The sequence below is a fragment of the Macrotis lagotis genome, chromosome 3 (genome assembly GCF_037893015.1).
Source record: "Macrotis lagotis isolate mMagLag1 chromosome 3, bilby.v1.9.chrom.fasta, whole genome shotgun sequence".
Classification (NCBI taxonomy): domain Eukaryota; kingdom Metazoa; phylum Chordata; class Mammalia; order Peramelemorphia; family Peramelidae; genus Macrotis; species Macrotis lagotis.
In genome coordinates this window covers 2,500,573-2,513,746 of record NC_133660.1, presented here as the reverse complement: position 1 = coordinate 2,513,746, position 13,174 = coordinate 2,500,573, and the positions used below count along the sequence as shown (strand labels likewise).

Sequence of the window (13,174 nt, the reverse complement as noted above, 5' to 3'; positions counted from 1 at the left end):
AGTGACTTGCCCAAGATCACACAGCTAGTGTTATATCTGAGGCTGGATTTGAATTTCTGTTCTCTGGACTCCAAGGCCAGTGCTCTATTCACTGTGCCACTTGCATACGAACTTAGATAACTAGTTCCATTGAACCAATCCATTGGTTAATTTATCTTGAAAAGATCTTGCAGTTAGACAATGAATTGCTTCAGAATTGATTAAGATGATTTATCTATAGCTCTAAGAGACCTCAGAGGCCCCCTTTTTTTTGCAAATATGGAAAACGAGGCTCATGATTTGCTCATAGTCACATAGATAGTGTCAGAGGTGGGATTTGAATCCACATCCTCTGACTCTAGCATCAATGCTCTTTGTTGAATATGCTGAATATAAGGGAAAGAATGTCTCATATTCCATTTGAGGAACTTGCTTTTTAATAATCCCAAGCATCTACCTGAATCAAAAGATCTTTTTCATAACAATATTCTTCTGGTTATGCTATATTATAAAGAATTGTCTTGGTCTCTGAAAAACTAAAATTTCAAGACAACCAAAATGCATTTAGATCTATAAGTGTTAGGATTATAAATAGGTCCATCCCACTGCTATGGTGGAATTGTGAACCTGAAATAAGATGAAAAAGATAGATTAGCAGAAAGAGAGGAGAAATTGCTAGCGATGTATAGGGATTATCACTGGCCAGTTTATGTACTTTTTCAGACTCTAAAGGGAAAGAGAGAAAGATTCCGGAGTTGCCTGGAAGGAATTATGAGAGGTCATAGGCCAAAATCTTAGTCATATAGGTAAGGTGGGATGGGTTACAGTCTATCTCAAGGAGTGGCCACAAATTTATCCAACAAATATTTATTAAGGGCCTACAATGTGTTGGGAATTGGATCAGGGGCCAGGGATAGAAAGACAGTTTTTGCCCTCTGTGCACAGAATATCTTTCATTCCTTTTTTAAAGAGCAAAGAATGAATATGAATATTTCACAAAAAATGCTGCTACGTTATTTCCTTCATTCTCCATTTTATTTCTTGTATTTCTTAGGTTTGCTATGAGAACTAGACATCTGAATGGTTTAAAGGAAATATCTCTGAGATTTTGAGGTCTCATAATTTTGTTCCTGAGGACCAGGAAAAGAAACATGATCTTGATATTGTAGTAGAGGGGTTCCTTTTTAAAACACTAAAACATTATATGTTTGATCATTTTTTTACGGTATTCTTTAGGAAAACTAGGAAACATTTAACCTACATTAAAGATAAGGTTCCACTTAAAAATAATTGCCTTTATGAGGATTTGCTTGTGATCTCCATATTTAAAGCTAATGTCCATTCTGAGATTATTTGTCATTTATTTTGTACACACTTATCTCTCCTGCTCTAATGGAGTAGTGGTGGTGGCTGTGGGAGGAGGGCAAATGCCTATTAGTTTGATCATTAGTCAAAGGGTATGAAAAATTTAGCAACTTTTCTCTCATAATTCTAAATCAGTTCCATCAAAAATATATTCATGTGTCTGTTTTTCAATTCCTTGAATACTGTCTATTACTCTTTTATCATTTTTTCAATTTAATGAGAGTAAATTTCAATTTTTCCTATTATTAATGATATGAATAATTTATTATTTCCTTGTGATTGTCTAATTTCTCAGAACTTCTCATATCTTTAATTCAGTATTATTATCTAAGGAGGAACTTTTCTGCTGAACTGACTCCTCTTTATTTCCCCTGCACTTATTTTGACTCATCATCATAATCTTAATATTCAAAAGCTGCTTCAGATAATTAATTTGGTTCCCAGAGCCCCTGATATAGAAAGTGAGGAGGGGGTGTACCTCGAGTGGATAATTGAGATTGATTATGGCTGCAAATACATTATAGTCAGTTTCCCATGAGTTCTGTTAAAGTGAAACAGTTCATCCAGCTTGCCTACCTGTGGGAAAGATAATCAAATCCAATTTCTGGATCTGCAAATTGAGATCCAGATTATGGAAGAGAGAGATGGAATTCAGCATGTATCTATTGTCACATAGTAAATGTTTGCTGAACTGCTCTGCAAAAATGGTGAAAATTCATTTTTCTCCTTAGATTTATGGAAAAATGAATATGAAATGAGAAAAGGAAATAACAAGCCAATGGTTTGTACTAGGTGAAGTGGCAGGCAGGGAATGAAGGGAGCAGAAAGAAACTAAATGGGGCATCAGTGAGTAAAGGTGTAAACCAAATAGAGTTCATCCCTATTGTTCTTTTACCTTCCTCCCATCTTTCATCATCCTTTGGATGCTTGTTTCTAGACAATCGTTATTCCTATTTTATTCCTAAGATCCATTTAATTTTCCATTTCTGTTAGACTTTTATCTATTTTTGACTCAGATTTCCCTGTACCTCCACAAATTTTGATCATTCTGAATCTATTCCTTTAGAACTCTGCTGCCCGTTCTTTGAACTAAATCCTTGAATAAATGTTGATAAGCCTAATATGTTTTCTAAGTCTTAAAATAATTTGGGGCATTTCAGAGATAGAAATAGAACAGTTTGGTGGAGAGGAGTCTTCATGGTTTCTCAAATCACAGTCAAATAGTCACAGATTAACAGATAGAAACCTCTGCTTTGATTTTGGGAAGATGTTGATTCCAGGAATACTGATCACCATGTTGAAGGGCACAACAGAACTCTGAATAAACTTAGATTCTATTTGTGCACTGGATGTTATCTGTTAGAAATACCTCAGAAATTGCTTAGGAAAGTCAAGCTAAAAGGAAAAATTCATGTTAATTGGCTTGCAGAATACAGCAATATAGATCATTGAGGGACAATAGAAGAATGCTCCATTTTATGAGGAAGGCCTAAGGGATTTGGGGTAGACAGATTGAAGGACAACAATTTCAAGAAGTAAAGAAATGTCTCTAAAACAAAACATTATTGTAATAAAAGAGGCTTTTAAAAACTAAAATGGGGGCGGCTAGGTGGCGCAGTGAATAGAGCACTGGCCTTGGAGTCAGGAGTACCTGGGTTCAAACCTGACCTCAGACACTTAATAATTATGTAGCCGTGTGACCTTGGGCAAGTCAATTAAACCCATTGCCTTGGAAAAAAAAGTCTAAAAAAAAAAGAAAAAATATTGTGAGACTGATCAATTTTCTTTTGAATTTTTAAAATCCTGAACTTTACAAATATCAAATAAAAGGAGCATTTCTGAATGTAAATTATAACAGGGAAAAACCTATGAATCTCTGTTTTGTACAGTTTTTTCCATTTTTAACTGTATTATAAATTCAGTAAATTTCAAAACTGCCCTATTTTTCTGTGTTTTTTAATTGGTCTTCTTTTTATTTTCTTCTGTGCATTAAATGATAACACTTTAATGACTTTCCCCCATTTTCTCTTCTTTTTTTAAATACTATTACTAGCTTGCTTCTGCTCTTTCTCAACACCCTATACCCATTTAAAAAAAAAAGAAAAAGAAAACCTTAAATACACATAGTCAAGCAAAACAAATCAAGGCTTTGGCCATGCCCACAAATATATGTCTCATTCTACACCTTAAATTCATTACCCATTAGATAGATAGCATGCTTCCCTATTAGTCTTCTGGAGCTGAGGTTGATCATTGCAATTATCAAAGTTTTTTCAATTTTTTTTTTTTTACAATTTTGACATTACTGCATAAATTGTTTTCTAGGTTCTTCTCACTGCACTCTGAATTAGTTCATATTAGTCTTTCTAGTTTTCTCTGAAAGTATCCCTTTAGTAATTTCTTATAATACAGTAGTATTCCATTACATTTGTATACCATAATTTGTTCAGTCATTCTCCAATTAATGAACACCCCTTTCATTTCTAGTAGTTTAGCATGGCTTAAAAGAGCTAGTAAAAACTTTTCTTTTCTTTCTTAGTTGATTTCTGTGATATGGACCAAATTGTAGTATAACTAGGTCAAAAAAACGAACCATTTAGTGACTTTTTAATGCACTTCCAAATTGCTTTCCAGAATAACTAGATCAATTCAGTACTCCAACCACGTATTAATGTACCCATTTTCCTATGTTCCCTGCAACAATTTTCATTTTCCAGGTCTCAGACACTTAATAATTACCTAGCTGTGTGGCCTTGGTCAAGCCCCTTAACCCCATTTGCCTTGCAAAAACCTAAAAAAAAAATGTTCATTTTCCTTGTTTGCTCTTTTTTGACAATCTCATGGATGTGATGTGGCACCTCAGAGATATTTTAAATAATTTTGATGAACTCATATTAGTGATTTAAAACATATACTCATATGGCTATTGGCAGTTTGGACCTTTTCTTTTGAGAATTGCTTGATCATTTCTTTGACCATTTATCTATTAGGGAATAGCTTTTATTTTCAGTTTCTTATACAACTTGGATATCAGATCATTTATGCAAAAAGGTTTTTTGGTTTTAATTTTAACTGCATTGATTTTAATTTTATGTAAACTTGCCTATTTCATTAGCTATGGTTTTTCTATTATAAAAAGCTTATAGTTGTGAAAAGTTGTTTTTCTTTTTTCCTTGCTCTTCTAATTTATTCATGATGTAAGTTTTTATTCCAAGTCATGTATTTATTTTGAGTTTTGCAGGTCTAATCCTAATTTTTGCTTGTTATTTGATGAAAAGCAAGAAGTTGGGGCTTTGAATTAATTCTGCTTTTAAGGTCAGTCGTTGTTGTATGTGGCATACCTCATCCATTCCACTGATTGACTTTTTTATTTTTGTTTAGTACAAATTATTCTAATTATATTGCTTTGTAGGATAATTTGAAATCTGGCACTTCTTACACATTTTTAATCATTATTTAATCATTATTTCATTGAAATTCTTGATCTTTTGTTCCCCTCAATTAATTTTTTTGAGTTTCACCTAATATTGTACATGGATAAACTCCAAGTTCCCTATTACTTTTGATTATGTCCTAATTCTTCTATATGTTTTGGTAAGAATCTTATTAGTTTTCAAATTTTAAATGATTTTTCTAAGGATGGTTGTCTATATGAGAACAATCAGATTTTAATGATTTCATTTTTAGAGGTTGATATATTGACATGAACTACCTGTGTCTCTTTAGATTAGTCACTTTACTTGTTTTCAGCGTCTTTTCTATAAAATGAGGAGATAGGACTGGATGAGCTTTAAAGTTCCTCTAGCAATAATACTATCATACTTTTTTTCTTTTATTTCTTATTTTGGACTATTGTAACTTTCCCAAATTTCTCTTTCCAAAAAATACTTTCCTATTGTCATATTTGTGACATATATATTTTATAATCATAATCATCTTTCAGTTCTTCAGTAGTGTGTTTCATCAATTCTTTGAAACCAAGACTTGTATAATCACATTTATTCTAATTTGTTTAATGTGTTTTTCAATTTCATTATAGTAATCATTGTTTATATTGTTCTCCTGGTTCTATTTAGTTCACTCTGTATCAATTCATATGTTTTTCCATGTTTATTAAATCTCTAATATTTCATCATTTATATCGATGATATTTTATCATAGTCAAATATTTGTGAATTATGTGAATTTGTTTTGGCATTTTTTCCACCAAAAATGTTTTCCATATCCCCTCCAACATATAAAAATAATTTTTCACAACTTGATATGCATGAAACATTTTAATTTGAATTTTTCTTATTAAAAGTGATTTAGAGATTTTCAGATATGATTTTTAGCAATTTATATTTCTTATCCATTTATCCTTTTAGTCATATGTAATGGCTAGCCTAGGATGCTTTCATTTTTTTTCAATATGTGTTAATTCCACAAATAACAGATTTTTATAAGTTAATTTTGAAGAAAATGTTTTTCTTCACAAAATTGCTTCTTTCTCTTCTCCAACTGCACAATTTTATTTGTACAATAAATTTTTAACTTTTTGTAATTCAAATAGTCTATTTTTGTCTTATGATATCATTGTTTCTTCTAACCAAATAGTAAAATATATCTGATTCTTTTTCAATTTTATTATACCTTTTTAAAATTATGGTCATAGATTATTTGAAACTTTTTGAAGTACATGGTATAAGATATTAATTTAAATGGTTTTTGTGCAGTTACTTTCTGATTTTCACTTAATTTTTTTTTTCAAAAGCAAGTCCTTTGTTCAAGAGTCTATGGGAGTCTACAGAATATTACAGGATACTGTATTCTTTTATTTCTAAGTCTTTCTTATATAATAGGATTCACTGATCTAATTTTGCATTTGTTTTTAGGTAAAACAAAATAATTTTAATCCATATTGCCATAGGTTGAGATTTGGTATTAGGAGGTTTCCTTTATTTTTATTTTTCCACATTATTTTTGTTGAAATTTTGTCTTTAATAACTCCAAATAAATTTTACTATTATTTTATCAGGGTCTACAAACACTCATTTGGAAATCTGGCATAATATTAAACTTGCAAATTAATTTAGGAAATAATATAATTTTTATTTTGGCAAAAATCATGGATGATGATTAGTTTCATAATTATGTTTACTATATTACTGTGAAAATAGTTTTATAGTTGTATTTGTATAAAATCTAAGTGTCTTTCAAACATTTAATGCATTCACTTGTTATTTTGAATGAAATTCTCTTTCTATGACTTTGTGAATTTAAACAGTGAATTTTTTTGAAGTCTGATTGTTTTTGTTGATTTGTTTTGTGATCTTTACTAAAGCTACTAATCATATGATTAATATTTCCTTAATCTTCTAGAGTTTTCTAAGTAAACCACAATTATAAATAATAAATAAATTTGCCTCTCTTTTCCTTGTGCTTAGTTCTATATATTTTTTGGTTTTATCATTAAAGCTAATATTTCTGTTATATAGCAAATAATTGTGGTACCTCAAAGAGAGATATATAAAAATTTTAGAACAATTTTCCCCTAATCACCTTGGGAAACAGAACTAATCATGGTATTGTTGGGTCAAAGCGTATAGGCAGTTTACTCTCTAGGGACAATTCCCTTAAAATGAGTGGATCAGTTCATAGTTCTGCCAACAGTATTAGTTTAACAATTTTTCCATATTACCTCCAACATTTGTCATTTTCCTCTTCTATCATTTTAGTCAACCTGATAGGTGTGAGATGATACTTCAAAGTTGTTTTAATATCTATTTATATAATCAGTTTTGGAGCATTTTTATAAGACTATATATCATATCAATTTTTTCTTCAAAAAACTTCCTGTTCATATCCTCTGATTTGATATCCTTTGACTCCCTAATTTATCAGTTGAGAAATTACTCATATTCTTATAAATCTGACTTAATTACCAATATATTTGAGATATGAAACCTTTAACTGAGAGTATGTATAAAATCCCTTCCTTCCCTCCTCCGTGATTTTCTGCTTTCCTTCTAATCTTGACTATATTGGTTTTGACTATATTGAATGAATTCTTTCTTATTTTAAAACCTAAATTATTCATTTTGTATGTCACAGTGCTATCTCTTATTCATAAATTCTCCCATCCATAAATATAAGTAGTATATTCCATGTTTTTCTAATTTAGCTATGAACTCTCCCTTTATATCATTTTGACCTTATCTTAGTAAATGATGTAACATATTCCAGATGACTTTTGATCTAAAGGGTATAGTCCTATAGTTCTGGCTAGTATTCAAAACAGGACATTGACATTAGCATCCATTTATGGCTGTAGAATAAAGATGTGCTCAAAAGATTCATAAGAGTATTGAATAAATCTAAAAGCTCTGGACTTTGAGGAAAATTGGAAGTTCACCACTCTTACTTTTTTTTGACCCTGAGATCACCAATGCAGAAAGTATAATTCTTTATTGAAAGGCTTAAATGAACTGTAGTTGTGCTTTCAAACTATAGTTTAGGTGAATTAGACTCATGGAATTATATAATTTCAGAGTGATAATGGACCTTAACCATCATTTTCTTTCTAAATATGAGAAAACTGAAGGTTAGAAAAAAATTAGAAAAAAATTAAAGCCCAAGGTCAATTCACTTTGCAATTTTTTTTAGTGTGTATGCCCCTTCCTCTGACTCTGTCACTGCCAATTATAAAATATCTTCCTGATTGTTATTGAAAAAAAAATCACCTACTAGCCAAGGTTCTGGTAGTGAGTCTCTCTGATTCTTATCTAGCATGGTTCTTGGATGACAGGTACACCATCTATCACAAGGTCCATACTTGAAATATTTTTGGCTTGATAAATCATGCCATAGTGTGATCTTACTTACATTACTCAACAAGGCAATGGAGTAGGATTTCAAGGAATAAATATTATTTATTACCTATATGCAGATTCACATGCCTACTTGCTTTTGTAAAATCTTTAATAATTTATGCATGCATTGAGGGTATCTTTGATTGAAATAGAAAAAGGAAATATGCCAGTTAGTGGCACAGACCCTATTACTGTGGAAACTGAATTTAGTGGATTACTTCAGTGAGGGAGTTCTGAGTTGTAGAAAGAGTAAAATCTATTGAATATGCAAACTTAGACTAGCACCATTTTGAGAAGCTCCTGATATAGAAGTCCACCAGGTTCCTAAGGAGGGGTGAACTGACCAAGCTCAGAAAGAGAAATGATCAAAGTTTCCAAGTTGATCACCTGTGGGACTGGACCCATTAATGGCTATTGCTCTTTTTTTGTTAGGGAGACAGCCTCTCACATAATTTATGTGTAACCCTGGGCAACTCTTTTCATCTCTCTCATCCTTAGTTCATTCATGGCAGAAGAGATATATCCAACAGTATTATGCATTGAAAATACTGTGAGCTGATTTAACTGAGCAAAGATTCCTTCTGAGTTTATCCATGATGGTCTACCAGTCAAGCATCAGAAACAGTTTGAAGCTTCTTATTTTGTATTAGAAAGAGCAGGAAGGGATATCAATAGCAAACCTATGTCCCTTGGGTCTGCTTGTTTCACTGGTGCAAGTCCTGATGTTTCTGGGAAGAATGTTCCAACTTACTTTTAATCTAGTCTCCAAAGTTTCCAGGGTTCTACTTTTTCATTTGCATTCTCAACCATATAATCACTAGCAGCAATCTGCCTAATGTGCTCTTTGTCGTTGATGACTCCCTTGGAAACTCTATTGTGCTAGGACAAACAGTTTTCTGACATTGCCCCTCCACACAAAGCTTATTGCCCTGCCAACTTCCTTCCTTCCTTCCTTCCTTCCTTCCTTCCTTCCTTCCTTCCTTCCTTCCTTCCTTCCTTCCTTCCTTCCTTCATTCTTAAGGCTAACATTATTTAGTCTCCATTAACTTTTCCTTTTTCTTTGACTTGTACAAATGTGTTGACTTAAGTTTCTTTTGTTCATTTTCTTTGCCTTTCAAAGTCTTTGCCCAGTTCTTTTTTTTTTTCTAAACATGAAAGTTCAGGATTTTCTGCTACATAATTCTGCTAACACCCATTTTTCATTCTTGCAGGATGTATTACTCCTATATAGAAACCATGTTCTTTTGATTTTTGATATACATTGTATTTTTTGTACATTTATACATAATCCAGAATGAGCTTCTTTAGTTCATGATTTATGTTTTTTCCCCCTAGCTGTTCAAATGATTTCTTCTTTGATCTGAGAGCAGTGGATCCTAGCAAGTATATTTCTAGAAACATTATATATGGAATTCCATTCTGGTAGTATACTGTGGAGCTAATCAACATGCACAATGAAAATGATTTCAATACTTCTGAGTAATTTTCATTTATGATTTCTTGAAATATAATTGTTCTGTTTTGTTCTTGTATGAACAAAATAATTCTGAACTCCAATTTTTTTTCAATTAAGAATTTTTGGACAGTAAATACATCATATTTTCTTCCAACTTTATAGGAATTTAGTGTACAGAATGGAACAGAGAGCTGATAACAAGGATATTCATAGGGACTTAAGTCATAGGCTAAGGGCCTTCTGTCTTTTTGCTGTGTTATGGTGACACAAAACCAGAGGAATTGGCCCAGGCACAGTAGGGAGAGAAATGTTGAGAATTTAGAATGCTGGTGGTAGTTTAATCTTCTATTGTTTTATTTCCTTTGTGGGAATTAATTTTTTTCAGTTGCTTTTTTGGGGGGCATTTCTTTTCCTTTACTCTTTTTTTTTTAGGGTTTTTTTGCAAGGCAAATGGGATTAAGTGGCTTGCCCAAGGCTTTTCCTTTACTCTTGATTACCAATTGGAATTTTATCATCATTCTTTTGGATGATCCCCTTATTTCAGATACAGTATGTTTTCCTCATTCTATATTTAAAGCTTTTTAACAAACCTTTACTATTTAAAGTCTTCTTTGTTGTCTCTTTAATCTGATGTCTTATTCTTTTACACAGGTCTAGATGGATTGAAATCTATTTCTCCAGTCTTGATATATCTTTCTGAGATCCAGGTTCATATCTCAAATTGAATGTAGGATACCCCCATCTTGATTTCCTTCCAGCATTTTAAATTCACTGTGTAATAAACTAAGTTTATTATTTCAGTAAATGCTACTATTATTCATTCAGTTTCTCATGTCTGAAAAATATAATTATTGAGCCTCTTACTTATTTCTCATATTCAATCAAGTCTTGCAATTCTGCCTTGACAATGTTTCTTTTCTTTTCTCATTGACATCATCCGAATACAGGTCATAATTGCTATCCTTCTTGACTGTTAAAATATTCACCTAATAGACTTTTTTTTGCCTCCATTCTATCTCATCCTGTTTTAATCAATCAAGAAATCAACAGTAAGAATGTATTAAGTGCTTACTCTGTGCCAAGCTATATATTCTAGCTATTGAAAATTCAAGGACAAAAATGAAACTGTCCTTCTCTTTAAGGTTACATTTTATTTGAGGAATCTTTACCTATTTGCCAATCAACTCTTCTTATATATGCCTGATCATGACACTCCTTTACTCAAAATATTCAATACTTCCCTAATATCTACATGGAAATTTCAAGCACTTTCCCTTGATATTTCAGACTTGCAAAAATTTAATAATACCTTATTTTTCCATCTTTATTTCAAATTACTCCCTTATGCATACTCTGTGCTCTAAACAAACTGAACTCTCTGTCAAACAAAATCAAATCTCCTAATACTATATTTTTGTTCATGTTGTTCCCTATTTCAGGAAAGTAATTCATCTCTGCCTATTGAATTTCTAGTTATTCTTTAAAGCTCATCTTAAAAGTTCCCTCCTGTAGGAAACCTCCCTTGATCTGACCCCCAAATGAATATCTTTTCCATTTGAATCTAAAATTATACTTTTCATACACTTATTTGGTATTAGACTTAGTACATGCAGAGACATTATTAATATAGACCAATATAAAGTATAATCACACAGATTACCTTAATATACAAATGTATATATAAGTATTATATATAAGAACATAAAATATAAACTTTTTAATAATATATCAAAAATAAATATTATGTTAATTACTTTCTATTATCATTTAAATGATTTCAGTTAGATAAGGCATATATCATGCCTCACCTAACATTCCATCTCCCCAGGACTTTGATAATTCTTTTTTTTTTTTAGGTTTTTTTGTAAGGCAAATGGGGTTAAGTGGCTTGCCCAAGGCCACACAGCTAGGTAATTATTAAGTGTCTGAGACCGGATTTGAACCCAGGTACTCCTGACTCCAGGACTGGTGCTTTATCTACTATGCCACCTACCCACCCTGACTTTGATAATTCTTAATAAATACTTGTTGAATTGAAAACACAAGGAGTTTTACTTTATTTTGAAGCGATACTTCTAAATCTTTCTGCTTACTGTCAGGGAAAACACTGCTTTGTACAATGTGTTCCTTGGTGCCTTTGTCAAGGCCCAGTATGATGGAATGGATTGACAGGTGGGCATATTAATTATTATAATCCTTCCGTAAGTACTTTGAGGATAATGACTATTTCTTTGGGTCTCTGTATCTCCTTCAAAGAACTGGATTATTGTAGCTCTTTTTATATAGCAGTTGATTGATAAATGTTTAGCCAAATTCCATCATAATCTATTTCTACAGTAGCTACTCTTATGTGAGATATAACCAAACTACTCAAAATACTAGCAGATGTTATGGTACAATCAAAGATCAACTCCATTTGCTTAATGTAATTGAGAAATGATAGGGATAAATTACAGGAAAATCTGATTATCTAAATTCATGAAATAGCACTTTTTCAATGAAAAAATGTATCAAAATGTCATTCAGTCTTTATTTTCCCTTCTAGTCGGAGATATTTCTTTAACTTCTTATAATACAGTAAGGGAGAATAAAAACATCTACTTGGACACTCATTAATGCTACTTACTTATGATCAGCTGTTGCAGTTCACAAGCTTCAGTTTCTGACAGACTTGCCTCTCAGGACAGTGGAAGAATTCATGTCAGCAAATGCATTGTTATGTCACTAAATCTCAGTTCCCTAAAAGGTTAACAGGCAATTGAATATAGGACAGAATGCAGTCAGGGAAAGAAATTGGAGAAAAGAGCAACTGTAGCTCCATTCTTTTTGTTGTGTGATTATGGAAAACTCAAGCTATTCTCTTGGGTTGTAGTATAATGTGCTGTTAAGAAAATACCACTTGTCTTTATCATTCTAAATATTTATGTGACCTTTAATTAGAATCAGAGACTATTGGAATTAGAAGAGACTTTAGTTGCTATCTAGTTTAACCCATACTTGTGGAATAATTCTCCATAGGGCAGACTTGATCATTCAATTTTTTGTTTATATAGACCTTTATTGAGGGGAAACTCACTATATCCGAAGGCATCCCCATGAATTTGACTTGTGAATAACTCTAATTGTCAGGACCTTTTTCTGAAACCAAGCATTTGTCTCCTGGCAATTGACTTCTAGAACTACCCCCAGGGGCCAAAGAGAACAAGGATAATCTTTCACAATGCAGACCTTCAAAACTTGAAGATAACTATCATGTGTTCTATTCTCCAGGCTAAACATATTCACTTTTTTCAACTTTATCTTAAATGACATGAATTTAAGGCCCTTCAGCATTTTGGTTGTTTTCTTCTGCATACTCTTCAGCTAAAACAGTATTATTCAGACCTAAATCTAATATTCTATATAAGATCCAATGAAGGAAAAGTATAGTGGAATTAACAAATTCCTATTCCTAGAAGCTAGGCATCTAGTAATAAAGCCTAAAACTATATTAACCTTCACACTGCTAATTTGTATTTAGCTT

The 13,174-nt window shown here is 31.9% G+C and overlaps 1 protein-coding gene across 4 annotated transcripts in view; it reads right to left on the bottom strand.

Annotated features, from left to right (window-relative positions):
- The window catches only part of GRID2 (glutamate ionotropic receptor delta type subunit 2), a 1,800,826-nt gene that overhangs the window by 125,066 nt on the left and 1,662,586 nt on the right, over window positions 1-13,174 (bottom strand). The gene's annotated exons all lie outside the window — the stretch shown is intronic.